Source organism: Ambystoma mexicanum, chromosome 11, assembly GCF_040938575.1.
Source record: "Ambystoma mexicanum isolate Mex_15411 chromosome 11, UKY_AmexF1_1, whole genome shotgun sequence".
NCBI lineage: Eukaryota > Metazoa > Chordata > Amphibia > Caudata > Ambystomatidae > Ambystoma > Ambystoma mexicanum.
Window position 1 is genome coordinate 1,270,368,425 of NC_090934.1, and position 13,199 is coordinate 1,270,381,623.

The window sequence follows — 13,199 nt, forward strand, 5'->3', positions numbered from 1 at the left end:
TGATGTATGGGCCGGGGCGCCCCAGGAGTGCGGCGTAGGGGGTCTGGATCTCTGGGTCTTGGGCAGCGAGAAGTGGAGGCAGGAGCCCGCTGGGGGGGGGGGGTGGAGATGGCACGTCCGGAGGGCCCCTCCTGTGCGGCCTCGGAGGGGCGGGGGACCAGCCCCCCACCCGGATCCACACCCCCAGCAACCCCTACCTGATGGGCACCGTCCGTGCCGTTCTTCGTCAGGCCGTCGTGTGCAGGCCTGAAGCGGTGGTGCGGGCGGCGGAGCTGCGCAAGGGGAGGCCACCGGAGGAGAAGTCCGGGGGGGGCCGACGTCGCTCCGCCGCGCCCCGGGCGCCCGAAGAGCTAAGCCGCGTCCGGATGCGGCCTCAGGAAGCTCTCCCCGCCCTCCCGGGCCGAGAGACGAGCACGGCCGCCATCTTGGGGAGTCGTCGCTGAGGACGGCTCGGGGATCCGGGGTGGATAACTTCGTCCCCGTCCGGCGTCACGATCTCCGCTTCGGCCTGCATGGGCCCCAGGTCCTCCGACGTCCTTGGGATCAGCTGGGCTCCGGTATCGAGGCGCGGGGCCGCATTAGGGGCCCAGAAGCGGCGGGCTTCGCACGGCGGGCCTCAGAGGAGCAGCCACATCGTTGGCGCTCCAGGCCACGCCCCCTGAAAAAAAACTTTGTTAAAGGGACTATATATATAAAGACTGGATTGATTGCACAGTGCAGGTCCTTTGGCTCTTTGCGGAAAAATGCACCTTCTCCACGTCTCATAAAGTTCCTTTTCTAGGCACTCTTTTTTTGGACCTGCAGAAAATGTGTTATCAGTCGGCAGTGAAGAAGGTGTGGTCTTTTCATCGGCATGGAACAATGTTTATTCAGGTTCATTACCTAAAAGGCATTCCGATGAAACTCTTTGAAAGAGCTGTGTCCTGTGTAACCAAAGGAGAGGCCTTGGCTACCAATCCAGTTTTTCTTATTTGAGAAATTCTAAAATAAGAGCTTTGACAAGAGAGAATAGAGCCTACATCTGCACAGCATATGAGAACGTGGTCAGTGTCTAGAAAATGTGCTGGTCTGGGGAGAAACATTTCAACAGCTGGGACCAGATTTCAGAAACTTTGCACCGGTGCAAGTGAAAGGTTTGCACAGCATTAGCACTAGGGCAACGTTTGCCCTATTTTTAAAAACACCGGGACACATTAAAAAACCATTGCACCTCGACAAGTGCAGTTTGGTATATTAAAAGCACCAGGGCTAAAATTGGCCTAGTGCTAAAAAGATACATTTTTGATGCATTTTCGCATTAGAGCAAAGTTTGACCTTTTGCTGATACCTTTCTGTATTAGCTCTAGGGCAAACTTTACCCTGGTGCAAAAATGTAGTGAAAAGGCATTTTTTTTACACTAGGGCAATTTTTGCCCTGGGTCTTTTAATATGACAAGCTGCACTTGTCGAGGTGCAATGGTTTTGTAATGTGTCCCAGTGTTTTTAAAAACAGGGCAAACTTTGCCCTATTGCTAATACTGTGCAAACTTTGCACTTGCACCGGTGCAAATTTTCTGTAATCTGGCCCCTGATGTTAAACACACATCTGCACATTTCTCATTACGTTATGCAGTTCCACCAATAAAACATTCTTGCACATTTTAAAGTGGGTTTAAATGCGAGTTAGCAAACCCAGGCAGGTTATTGGAACCACTCCTTGCAGGCTGCTCTAGAAGAAATGCTGTTAATGCACAGCATTAGCTGAGGAGCTTTTATACATGCAGTACGTAGTATGTTACAGCAGGCTAAGCGATGAATATGTATGTTGGCCATAAAGTTTTATGTTCATGCATATATGATATAGCTGTTTCAGAAATGTGAAGGAAATGGCGCCTCATGACTGACTTCATTTCTGATAGATTGAAGTAAACACATAAAAATGTGGAATATGCTTGGTCTACCAGGATGAATGACAATTCCTGCTAAATGATTGGAGTGAGGAGACAAAAGTGTTGACAAAGGGGGTGGTTGTTGCTTTTTTTAATGCCACTGAGTTACTGTAATCAAATACCTGAAGCAACCAGGCATGGACTGGTATTGCCATCATGTAGCAGTGTAGCCTCAAAAGCCCATTGACGTTAATCAAATTCATCAAATGCCAGCTGCAGGTACATATGCACCGGGCATCTAAGTACTGTGGCCAGTCAGAAGAAGGACACAGACGCTTTGTAGACATGATTCTCAAACCTTACATTAAAGGGATGGTCTAGTAAAAAAATTTATTTAAAAAACAGATAGGCAACATAAAAAAAAGAATACTAGCATTCTCCGTTTTAAAACTTCCTATGTAAAATTTTGAGCTATTCAAGCTCAAAATTCGCAAAAGCAAGCACACGGGCGCATCCATTTTGTGAAATGGAGGCCATCCTGTGCTGGCTTTTGCTTTTGCGGCACTAATGAAGGAAAAGCCAGCCAGCTGTAGTAAACAAAAGCTACCGCCGGGTGGCTTTCCCTTCATTAGTGCTGTAGGCGGAGGACGGGGACCGGAGACCAGAGCAGGAAAGCTGCAGCTGAATCTCGGTAAGTGCTATTTATTTTTTTTTATAAAAATAAGCACTAGCTGCAGTTTTTTTTCTATGTTTTCCGGGCTGGAGGAGCCCGGAAAACTTAGAAATAAAACCGCAGCTTTAAAAACGTATTTATGTTTGCGGTCGCTTAAAAGCGACCGCAAACATAAATACAACGTTTTTAAACTGCAGCTTTCCTGCTCTGGCCTCCGTTCCCCGTCCTCCGCCTACAGCACTAATGAAGGGAAAGCCACCCAGCTGTAGCTTTTGTTTACTACAGCTGGCTGGCTTTTCCTTCATTAGTGCCGCAAAAGCAAAAGCCAGCACAGGAGGGCCTCCATTTCACAAAATGGATGCGCCCATGTGCTTGCTTTTGCGAATTCTGAGCTTGAATAGCTCAAAATTTTACATAGGAAGTTTTAAAACGGAGAATGCTAGTATTTTTTTTTTATGTTGCCTATCTATTTTTTAAATAAACATTTTTACTAGACCATCCCTTTAAAGTAAAGGATAAGGCCTAACATTCCCTTTCCCTTTCTCTTTGTGTGGTCCCTGTCCAAAGAAAATCATCCCAAGTCCAAAACTGTCCTAACTGACCCTACCACTATGAAAATTAACCTATATCCAGAGAATGACTGCCTTCTGCTTACGGGTACTTTCATACCAATCTGTAGACTTGTTTATGGATTCAAAATTATGGAATAGTCTCCCAAGATCGTTTTAAGTAGTTCTGTAACTCCTCAATTGCTTTCTGTACTTTTCCCTTCTTCCTGAGATCCTCTTCCGGGGTTCTTTTCCAAACTATGGAGTTTTGATTGTCAGTTCCAGGGTATTTTAGGAGGATACTATTATTGAGATAGTCTTTCTCTCTGGGTGAATTACAACTCGGCTTGCTTGACTATAATTGCTTATTTACTTGGTTCAGTGGTATCTTTTCTCAAAATATCATTTCTCTCTTCTGTATTTCAACAACTTAGTTTCATCTGTTTCAAGAATACATCTGTTTCATAATTTCTACTGGTAGTAGTGGTTTGTATGATATAATGATCCCCTTTCGTTGTCCTGTTCTCCCTGTTTCCTTCTACAATGAAGAGGAACATCCTCGAGAGGCTTGTTCCTCTGCAACCTCTTCTCCGACTTCTGAGCATGGTCACGTTGCCTTTGTTGGCATGCTTCTCCTTGCGGTCTCTTTTCTCTTTACAGTGTTCCGGTTTTCTGATGAGGAGTCGGAGACTCTTGGATCCTCTATAAGTAGTGGTCTCGGCGATGTTTCTGGGACCGTCTGTCCACCACAGGCTTTCTGTGGTCTTGCCCCCACCTTCTTCTCAGTTTCTCCCTTGCTAGTCTCTCACACTGGGGTTATGCCGTGGCTCTGGTGTCCCAGTCTCTCATTCTGGCCTCCTGCCCTGCTGCTTTCTTCTACTGGCCTTGTGCCATGTCTCCGGCATCCCAGTCTCTTGTGTTAGGCTCCTACCCTGTTACTTCTGTTACTGAGGCTGCACCGTGTCTCCGGTGTCCCAGGTTCTCATGTCGGGCTCGATACGGAAGTCATGGTGGCAACAGTAAAGACAGACACAAGTGATCACAGTTCAGGGGTGTTTATTAAACTGTATAATGGGTGAGAAAAACACCTAATCAAAACCTAAATCTAAGATGGGAGCAAGCTACGACCATCAAATAATAATAAAGCAGTCCTAGTGGCCTGGTGTAAAAATAAAACCTATTGCCAATCCTTACAACTAAGTTACAAAATAGTGTGGGATAATGTTCTCAAGAAAAGAAAGACGTGTTCACCAAATGATAAGTCAGGGTGGTATGGCTGGGTTCTCTCTTCCCCACGTTTTTGGCACAGCACACTCCTTGGCCTCGCCAACACATGGTTATACTTCCTTGCAACTATAGCAGGATCTTCTGGGACCAAGTCTTCTTTCACGCAAAAGTCTCTTGCCTTAGAAGGCCTGGCAGTCCATAAACAACAAACAAAAAGTATCTTCAATAAATCTTCACATTGGGTGATTTCTCTCCATCCTTGAATCACCCCCGCCCCCGGGCTCTGATCCTTCTTGCAATGTGGGCCTGCCTCGGTTGGGTTCACTATGGCCATTTGCTCAGAATATTTCATTTGTTGTATTCACGAGTCTCAATGTCTTTTTAAACAATCTTTCACTGTGGACATCCCTCAGCCGGGTACAGTCTTGTCAACAGAATGTTCACTGGGTTATCGTACTGCACCCCACTTTGCAGGCATCCGTCACCCGGGTTCACAGTTGTCAATTACACAGTTCACTTTGCTTTACACAAAGCAGGATTTTCTTCAGTTTGATTTCCTCTTGGTTACAGGTCAAAGAATTTCGATTGTACAAGGGGTTTTACTCGACCCTTGTATGACAACTTTTACCTCTTGCGTTGGCTCTCTCAGGGCCTCCTGAGATCTGTAGCTTTAACAAATGTGGACAGGTCAGAGTCTTTTGAATGAGTGCCCATGTGGCGCCGGACCACTCTGCAGCTGGTCGCTCCCTGGATTGTTTCAACACTTCCGTAACACACAACGTCTTTGTTCTGGATTCACATTATATTGCCATTTGTAACCTTCATTCAACACAGTTCGTCTACTATTGGTTCACCCACCGACTCACCAGCTGTGATGAACTGCTTGGTATTGGTTGTCTCTGGAGTCAAGGGTGGTACCACGGGAGCAATCATCTCTCCCTGACTTGGTTATCAGCATAGGATTGCTCCGTGCACCGCTGGCATCTATTACACCACATGCTCTTGTTGCTGGCCTTATAATTTCTTTCACGGAGGCATTGCAGGTCTGGGTCAAAAAGGGCAAGGGCACTTCCCTCCTTGTCGTCCTTTTGGTTATCGCCACCTTTCTCCTCCTCTTGAACTGCCTTCCTGGAATAGCTGTCTTGTCGTGCAGTCTGCCTTGCTCAAAGTGTGCTCTTGTACTCCACCTTTTCTCCCTGTGGGGAAAGGAAAGGACCATCAGGTGTGTGTGGCTATTGTCAATTGCCTGACTCTGCCTGACCCTTGTGTTGGGACATGTCAGGTAAATGGACCTGGCGCTAATGCGTTGTCTTTCATGGTGTAGGAAAGTGTTCATGTCGGAAAAGCAGAGGGGGAGGGGTAGAGTTTCTAAGTATCCTACAGGGTAGGATGGAGAAAAGGTGCTATAGGAAGGTGGTACCGCGTCTCACCCGTCAGTGTCCCACTCTGGTACCAATTCTGTAAGAAATTAGCATATTAGCTTTGGCCTAGTTTAGGTCACCACTCAGAATTGGCGTTTACTTTATGTGTTTTTATTGTTTAAGTAGCTTACAAATGTATTTACCGGTTTACAACATTATATATTTATATATCTTTTTTCAATTATTTGTGTATCTTTTTGTTTGTCTTTGTGAAATAAATATGCTCACTGTTTTTCATTATGAGTCTACCCTGATTGCTTTTTGAGGTTGTGTTAGCCCTAAATTGATTGGCTTAGTGATACCTCCTTGGTACACGTGCTAAATAACTCTACATTTAAATACATTTTCAATTGACTTTATAGCAGTATGGATGCCTTTGGTTTTGTCGAGGATAGCACCGGAAGCAAGACCATGCAGAGCAACAGGGGTTCGAATCCTGGATCCGCGCTTTGAAACCGAACTCAGGTACAGTATTAGGCGCATTCTAAAAAAAACTATTAAATACATAAATGGTTCCTACATGGTTGCCTGTTCCAGCAGGCAGACTTTGTCATGGAGAACAAATGCCCACACAAAACTAGATACCCAAAAATACAAACTATCTGTCATAGTCTCGAGGATGGGGGGGAGGGTCAATACATGAGAGAGGGCAAGGAAGAGAGCTCATCCATAGGCTGTAAGAATAAACTGTCAAACAAAGCACTGCACAGAACATGCCTGGGGTGCCTCTCAGGAACCCCACGTGGTACCCACTTGGTGTGCTCGGAGAGCGAGTGAAGGCTTTGCAGTGGTACCTAAGAGATGATTCAGATGCAGCAGAAGGAATGGACCTCTCTGTCTGGCCTCTGGTCTCTGGTCCCTAAGGAACGAACATGGAAACCAGACTAGACAGCAGCCCATATGGGACCACCAGGGGAAGCTGCCCCCTGGAACAGCAAAAAGCACACTCTTAACAAATAAAGCACATTGTACAATACAGAGATGCAACAAAACAAAGTGGCAGCGAACTTTGGAGCTAAACTCTTGACTTGCATAATCCCAAGTGAGGCCAAGAACAGAAGAACACGCCTTCGCATGATGCTCCAAGACCGAGAACAGAGATAAGTCTGAGAACGGACTATTGCAAGCGCAAGTACAGGACAAGGTGATGGAGGCTCACTCTTGACTTGAGAAATCCTGGGAAGCAGAGAAATCAAGGACCAAGAACCTAAGAAAGAGTACAGACTTCCTTCATCTGTAGTACACTACAACTTGCACAGTACACATCTTTTTACATCAATCTGCTGTGTTGTGTTTTACTTCTCTTTTGAGTACTGGGTAAAGGTTGTCGTTTCTTAGTTTGGCTGTAAAAATAAACAAGCATTGGCAAAGTAAAGTGTTTAGGCTTTTGTGTAGGCATTTTAGATGCAATTTCCATGCACTGTCATAATAGTACTACCACGACATACTATTTCAAAAGCTGCCAAATTGTGTTAATGTTTGGTAATATTATGGTAGTGCATAGGAATTGCTTATCTAATACCTTCACAAGAGTCAAAATGGTTGGCTTTGCCAATGTATGATTTAACAGGAACTTGGGTGTAAGTAACAGCGTCAAGGACACACATATTGCTCATAAATCAAGTAGATGGCGGCACACTTGGTATTACTGCTATGTCGCTACAGTTAAGCTGCTCCCTTTCTGAAGACTGCTCAGAAAGCACAGAGCTAGCTTAAAAAGATGCCAGGGGTGTTTTATTGATGAGGATGTGCCGGTAGTGGATGGGAAGGGCCTTAGTGACCAGCATGTCAAAGGGTGGGTAAAAATCCATACAACACCCATAGGCTCTGTCCCTCCTCCCTTCCCATCTGTCTCATATCTTCACTTCCCATGGTAACATTTTCAGCTCATAGGTAGCTCTTGCAACACCACATAATAGCCAAAACTAAATAAGGAACTTTTGGTTATTTATTTATTTATTTATTTATTTATTTATTTGTTTTTCGCTTGTTATGCACTTAAACGGGAAGTAAATACTGTTTCAAAGCACCCAGAGGGCAACAGGGAGGGGACAAGGGAAAGAGAAACAATTAAATACATAACAAATAATAATTAAAGTGGGGGTGGGGCGAACCAACTATGCCTTGCAAGTGCAAAAGGGAGGAGGAATGGGATAGGTCCTGGGGTACTCATGGGTGAGCAACAGGTGAAGTGTAATGTAAGGTAAGTGCGAGCCTCCGGTGTGGAGGGTGAGCCGAGGCAAGTGCTGAGGATAGACAGAAGCGGGGGCGGGGGTTGATTTGGTGTGGGAGGTCAGGAACCCGAGAATAACACAATTGCTAGACCACCTGTCACAACTTCTCCAGATCTTCAGTTTACATTTATTTTCCACCACTTTCATAATTGTAGACCCTGGCCAGGCATCATTGCAAATGGCATTCATTGATCATGTGGGCAGACAGCTAGAGTTTTAAAAGCACAGGAAAGTACTGCTCACCAGAAATGTCAATATGTAATGATTTCCTCAAAACTGACCTTTCTATGAGTGCACTTATTGTAACAGAATCATCACACTGCCAATCTGAAAAATAAAATGTTTAGCTCCTATTGACAGGCTGGAAAGAAGGTTCAGTGTTCCTGGGCAGTACCATTTGCGAAATCTTATAGGGGCCGGTAATTGGTCGCAGAGGATCGTGTCGGTTTACGCATGCGCACAGCCTTCTCGTTTGTTCGTTTTAGAAAATGGGTGAAATTGACGCAGGTAAATGCGGGAGTTCAAGGGTTTCCGTAGCTTTTGGCACCAATCAGTTGCCAAAAACAATTTACAGCATGGATCTGCTGGCAGATTCGGAAGTCGACCCAACCCTGCATCCCACACTTCCGTATTGTAAATTCAGGAACACAGCGCGAATAGTAATTTACTGGTGGGGAACATGTGTCCACCAGTAAATTGCGACTCGGTGCCATATCGCCGGATCATAAAACCACCCCCGATTTGTTTCAGATGTTCCCCGAAATCTAAAAATGGCAGATAGACAGAACACCACAATTTGTTTTGGGGGCCAGCTACTGGCATTATGCCGGCCCCCTTGGTTCTACAGACATCAGAACCTCAGTAGCCCAGTGCCTCACAGGGTTGCCGGGGGAACACCCAGTCTTCTGTGGGGACAGGGCGGGCCCTACCCTACCCAGACCATGTCGAACCCTAGCCACCTTGCTGGCACGAGGGTCTCGCAGCATTGTGGCCTGCGGGCCTGTGGGCCTGTGAATGAGAGACAGACTCAGTCGTTCCTCTTTGGGAGTTTGCAGCCGTTCTGGCTCCTTTTATTAACTTGGGCCATGACAAAGTCATGGCCCACCTTAAAAGGGCAATACACATTGGGAAGGCTCACATCTTAAAGGGGCAATACATATGGGAGGGTCACACATCACACCATTTCCTTTCACTAGTTTGATGAGTCGCGGTTTGCTGCAAACACTAGTATATTCTGAGATGTAACATTTGTGCTGTAGTGCTTACAGGACGACACCTACCACGGTGTCTTTTTTTATTTTTGATTAGCAGTGCTTTAATTGGAGTGAGGTTTTGAGGGGAGGGGGCCGTAATGAGGAGGTATGGCCTAAGTACGAGGGTGTATGTGTGGATTTGGAGAGATAAAGGCCAGGGGGGCATAGTCAGAGCCAAGCAGGAGGGGTAGGGTGCATTGGTGTGCCCTCTCCTTTTGTTTTGTTAATCAACGGCCCGGACGGAGTCTGAGCCGGTGGTTAAGAAACAAATGGAGAGGGTGCACCAAAAGACTTGCATGGCCTGTGCTTTTGTTTCTTTGTTCGAGGCGCCAAACCTCTCAGGCAGCCCTTAACGAAACATAGCCTTGTGGTTAAAGGGCTGCCTTTGACGCCGGGAGCTCTCTGTTTTTTCTAATTAGAAGCTCCGACCTCACAGGCAGCCCTTTTACCATGTGGCTCAAGGCTGCTTGGGGTGTTTGGCACCTCTACGGATAGGGGGTAGTCTTTTTGAAGACTGCCAGAGCCGAGCCCTGGCACACTTAAAGCCCTGTCGATGAGACATGTCAATCTGGACCCCTACATGTTTTGTGGGGTTCATTTCCTTTTGCGACTTGTATTATGTTATGTTACTGGGATATACACTGTGCACTGTTGCGATGTGCATGCTCTCCAGGCGCTCATGCTGGAGGTGCTGCCCATCTATTTCCAGCCTAGCAAAACGCAAAGTCAATAAACACGGGATCAGCTCATCTTATCCGTGCCAGAGATCTATATGTGCACGGCCCAACATCTGAGAAGCCATGTGCCATGTGCAAGGTTGTACGTGCAGAGCTGGTACCTGGGCTGACTTTCCAATCCTATTGCTCCATAGGCAGCTGGAAGTGATACAGCTCAAGTTGGTTTGGGTCTATTTGACCTAAAACATTTGACCTAATCACATTTGAACGGTATCACGTGATCCCTCGAATACAAAGCATCGAATTCAAAAGCATCGAAAAAATTCATTTTTTTAAAGGAAAGGTTTATTTTTATTATAATGGGTTTTAAGGGGTAAAAAAACGGGGGTGGGGGGTCCACCCATTAAAAAAAGAAAAAAAATGAATTTTTTCAATGCATTTTTTCAATGCTTTTGCATTCGATGCTATCACTATTAACCCATTTGAACAAATGTATTTTACCTTTTTCAGTCTAACCCTCAACCCCCCACTTCCCCTCAACCTAATCTATACTCTTACACCCCCATATATATATTTAATTACATTTGACCCAAAAAAAAAAGGTAAATAAATTGATCAGATGTTTTAGGTCAAATGTTTTTAGGTCAATTATGCTAATACCCTCAAGTTGAGGGTAAGCTGAACGAACGTACTGAGCGATGTGAGCCACTGCGCCGCAGCACAGCGTGTGGTCCACACCCCGTCCTGCGCACGCAGCTGAACTAACACCCTTTAATATTCAACCCTCTCCACCCTATAAAAGGCAGCAGCAAGAAAATGATGGCGCTCAAAATGGGAGCGAGAGTTGACACAAATGATGAATGACAAAGCGGGCTATGCCAGTCACCTGACGGATAGCAGGAGTGAGCATTAATATTGAGCATGGCTGGCATGTTTCCAGCCTGCTGAAATATACATGAAAATGCCTGTGAACGCCAAAGCAGAACAGGAGAGGCCCGCAGGCTTAGATCTCGGTGGTGGAGCCATGGGAGTGGGTCCTCCTCTCACACCCTCATGCACCAGCCACTACCCGTAATGTACTGAGATGGCATTGACTGGATCCACATGGGGAGCCGCCCTCCACCAGGCCACCAGAACCTGCCCCCGCTACGCTCATCATGATTCAAGGCGTCATGGGCGTAGGAGGCGCTGATATTCTGAGGAGACAAGGCATAGCTTGGCATGGAGAAGATGTGCACGTGCGTTTTAGGAGTTTGGGTGCTTCGCGCACCACTTCTTCATCCAATATGAGATTAACAAATTCATCGTGGTTGTGTGGGTCATATTGACTGCCGTCATATTCTGGGTAGCCTTGCAACACTGTGTACGAGACTTGCCTGGTTGGCGGTGGACCATCATACTCATCTTGCAGTTGTGGTTCGGATTCTAGAGTTTCGTATTGCGGTTATTCTTCTTCAGGATATACCTCTTCCACCACCCTCACGTATCTTCGTGGTCCCTGCTGGTATGGGCGGGTTTGGTATAGTTGATTTGGTATGGGTCATTGGGGTGGCCTGTAAAATGAGGTGTTGGACAATCAGGGCGTCGGGAAGGGCCTACCTTCTCTGCACACGATTTGGAAGTGTCCCTCCCTGCCACAATTACTGCATTTTTGTGTGAGGGCAGGGCATGAGCCCGCATGTGGGAACGTCATTCCGCATCTGTAGCATTGCCTCTGCAATCTTGGGGTCGCTGTGGCGCTTGGCCCGCTGTTCCTTTCGCCACTCTTGCCTTTGGCTGCTTGGATTGCTGCGATGACGTCGCTCTTGTCCTTTTTGGTGGCCGCCTTGCTGGACATGCGTGTTGCTTGCTTGTCCACTCTCTCGAGTATACGCGCCATCTCACTCACCTCCTCAATGGTGATGGGCTTTTTGAGTAGCTGCTTTTTCAGTTCTGGTGAAACACATCCCTCGATTACTCTCAACCGGATGGCTTCATCCAGTGGAAACGCATCAAACTGGCAATGGGCACCCTTTATTCTGAGTCTTGTGATGAATTGGTCGACTGTTTCTTCGATACGTTGCATGCACTGATTAAAAATGTATCTTTCATAATCCCTGTTGGGGGCGATGACAAGCTGTTTTTTAGGGCCGTTATTAAAATTGCAAAGTCAGTGAGTTCTGACGGAGGAATGATTTTAATTAGCGTTTTTATATCATTCCCTGCCATGTTAATGAATATGCTGCGCAAACATGGGGAGGTTTCTTCTCCAGCTGCGTCATTGAAATTATTAAAGTCCTCTAGCCATTCCACCCATCTTGCTCCTTTGTCGGCATGGGGTGTCATGGAGAAAGGGGAAGGCATGCGCCATGCTGTGGCAGTTGATCTCGTGACTGGCGCTACTGGTGGAGCACTCTGGACGGCTTGGTCAGCTGACGTGCTCATGGTGGGCTCTGCCTAGGATTTGCGGGTTTGCACGGTTATGCAGTCTCTGGATGGCAATTTGGGCGGCCCATCTGGGGTGGCTTCGTATCCTTACAGGTGTTGAAAGTTGGGTTGGATGGCTGAGAATGCTGGGGTGGCGGAGGAGGACCTTGGCAGCATGATCGCTGCGCTGTGTCCTATGCTGTCTGTACATAGAACTGCTGGATTGGCAAAGGAAGGCCTTCCAGCAGCGGGATCGCTGCGGCCTGGAGGCGCCGCATGGTGGGATCACCCGCACGCGCAAGGAGGACCGCGGGACGATGGGATCACCGTCCTGATGCGGCGGCCACGTGGTGGGATCACCCGTGCGCCGTGAAGGAGGACCGCTGGTTGGGACAATCCTCGTCGCCAGTGGTTAGCCGCGGATGCGGTTATAAAATAAAGACAGGAGCCAGCGGGTAAGGTGCATGTGATTTATTTGAACTCCACACGATAACTAACCCCTCCCTCCAACCTCCGCCATGATGGAACGTCACTTCCTGCGTGACGTCCCTACAATGTGGGTCTGCCTTAAAGGGGCAGCCCAAGGTAACACCCTGATTGCGTTGGGAAGACTTGAACATGTGATCTTTGGGCCTCATTTAGAGTTTGTCGGAATCTCCTCAGCAAATACTGCCAAACTCAAAGATTCTTACCCCATGCGGCAAGCATGCAGTTGAGGAAAGGGTTTTCATTGCCTAGTCATGTGACCCTTCTGGTATTCCCGTTGCGTAGCTCCATGGGACTCCCTTGTGGATTGCATATTGTCATATTCAGCAAATGCTCCATGCGGTCATATCCGTATTACACATTTTATTTTGGTTCTATCTGATCATATCGAGGAGATTTAGTCGAA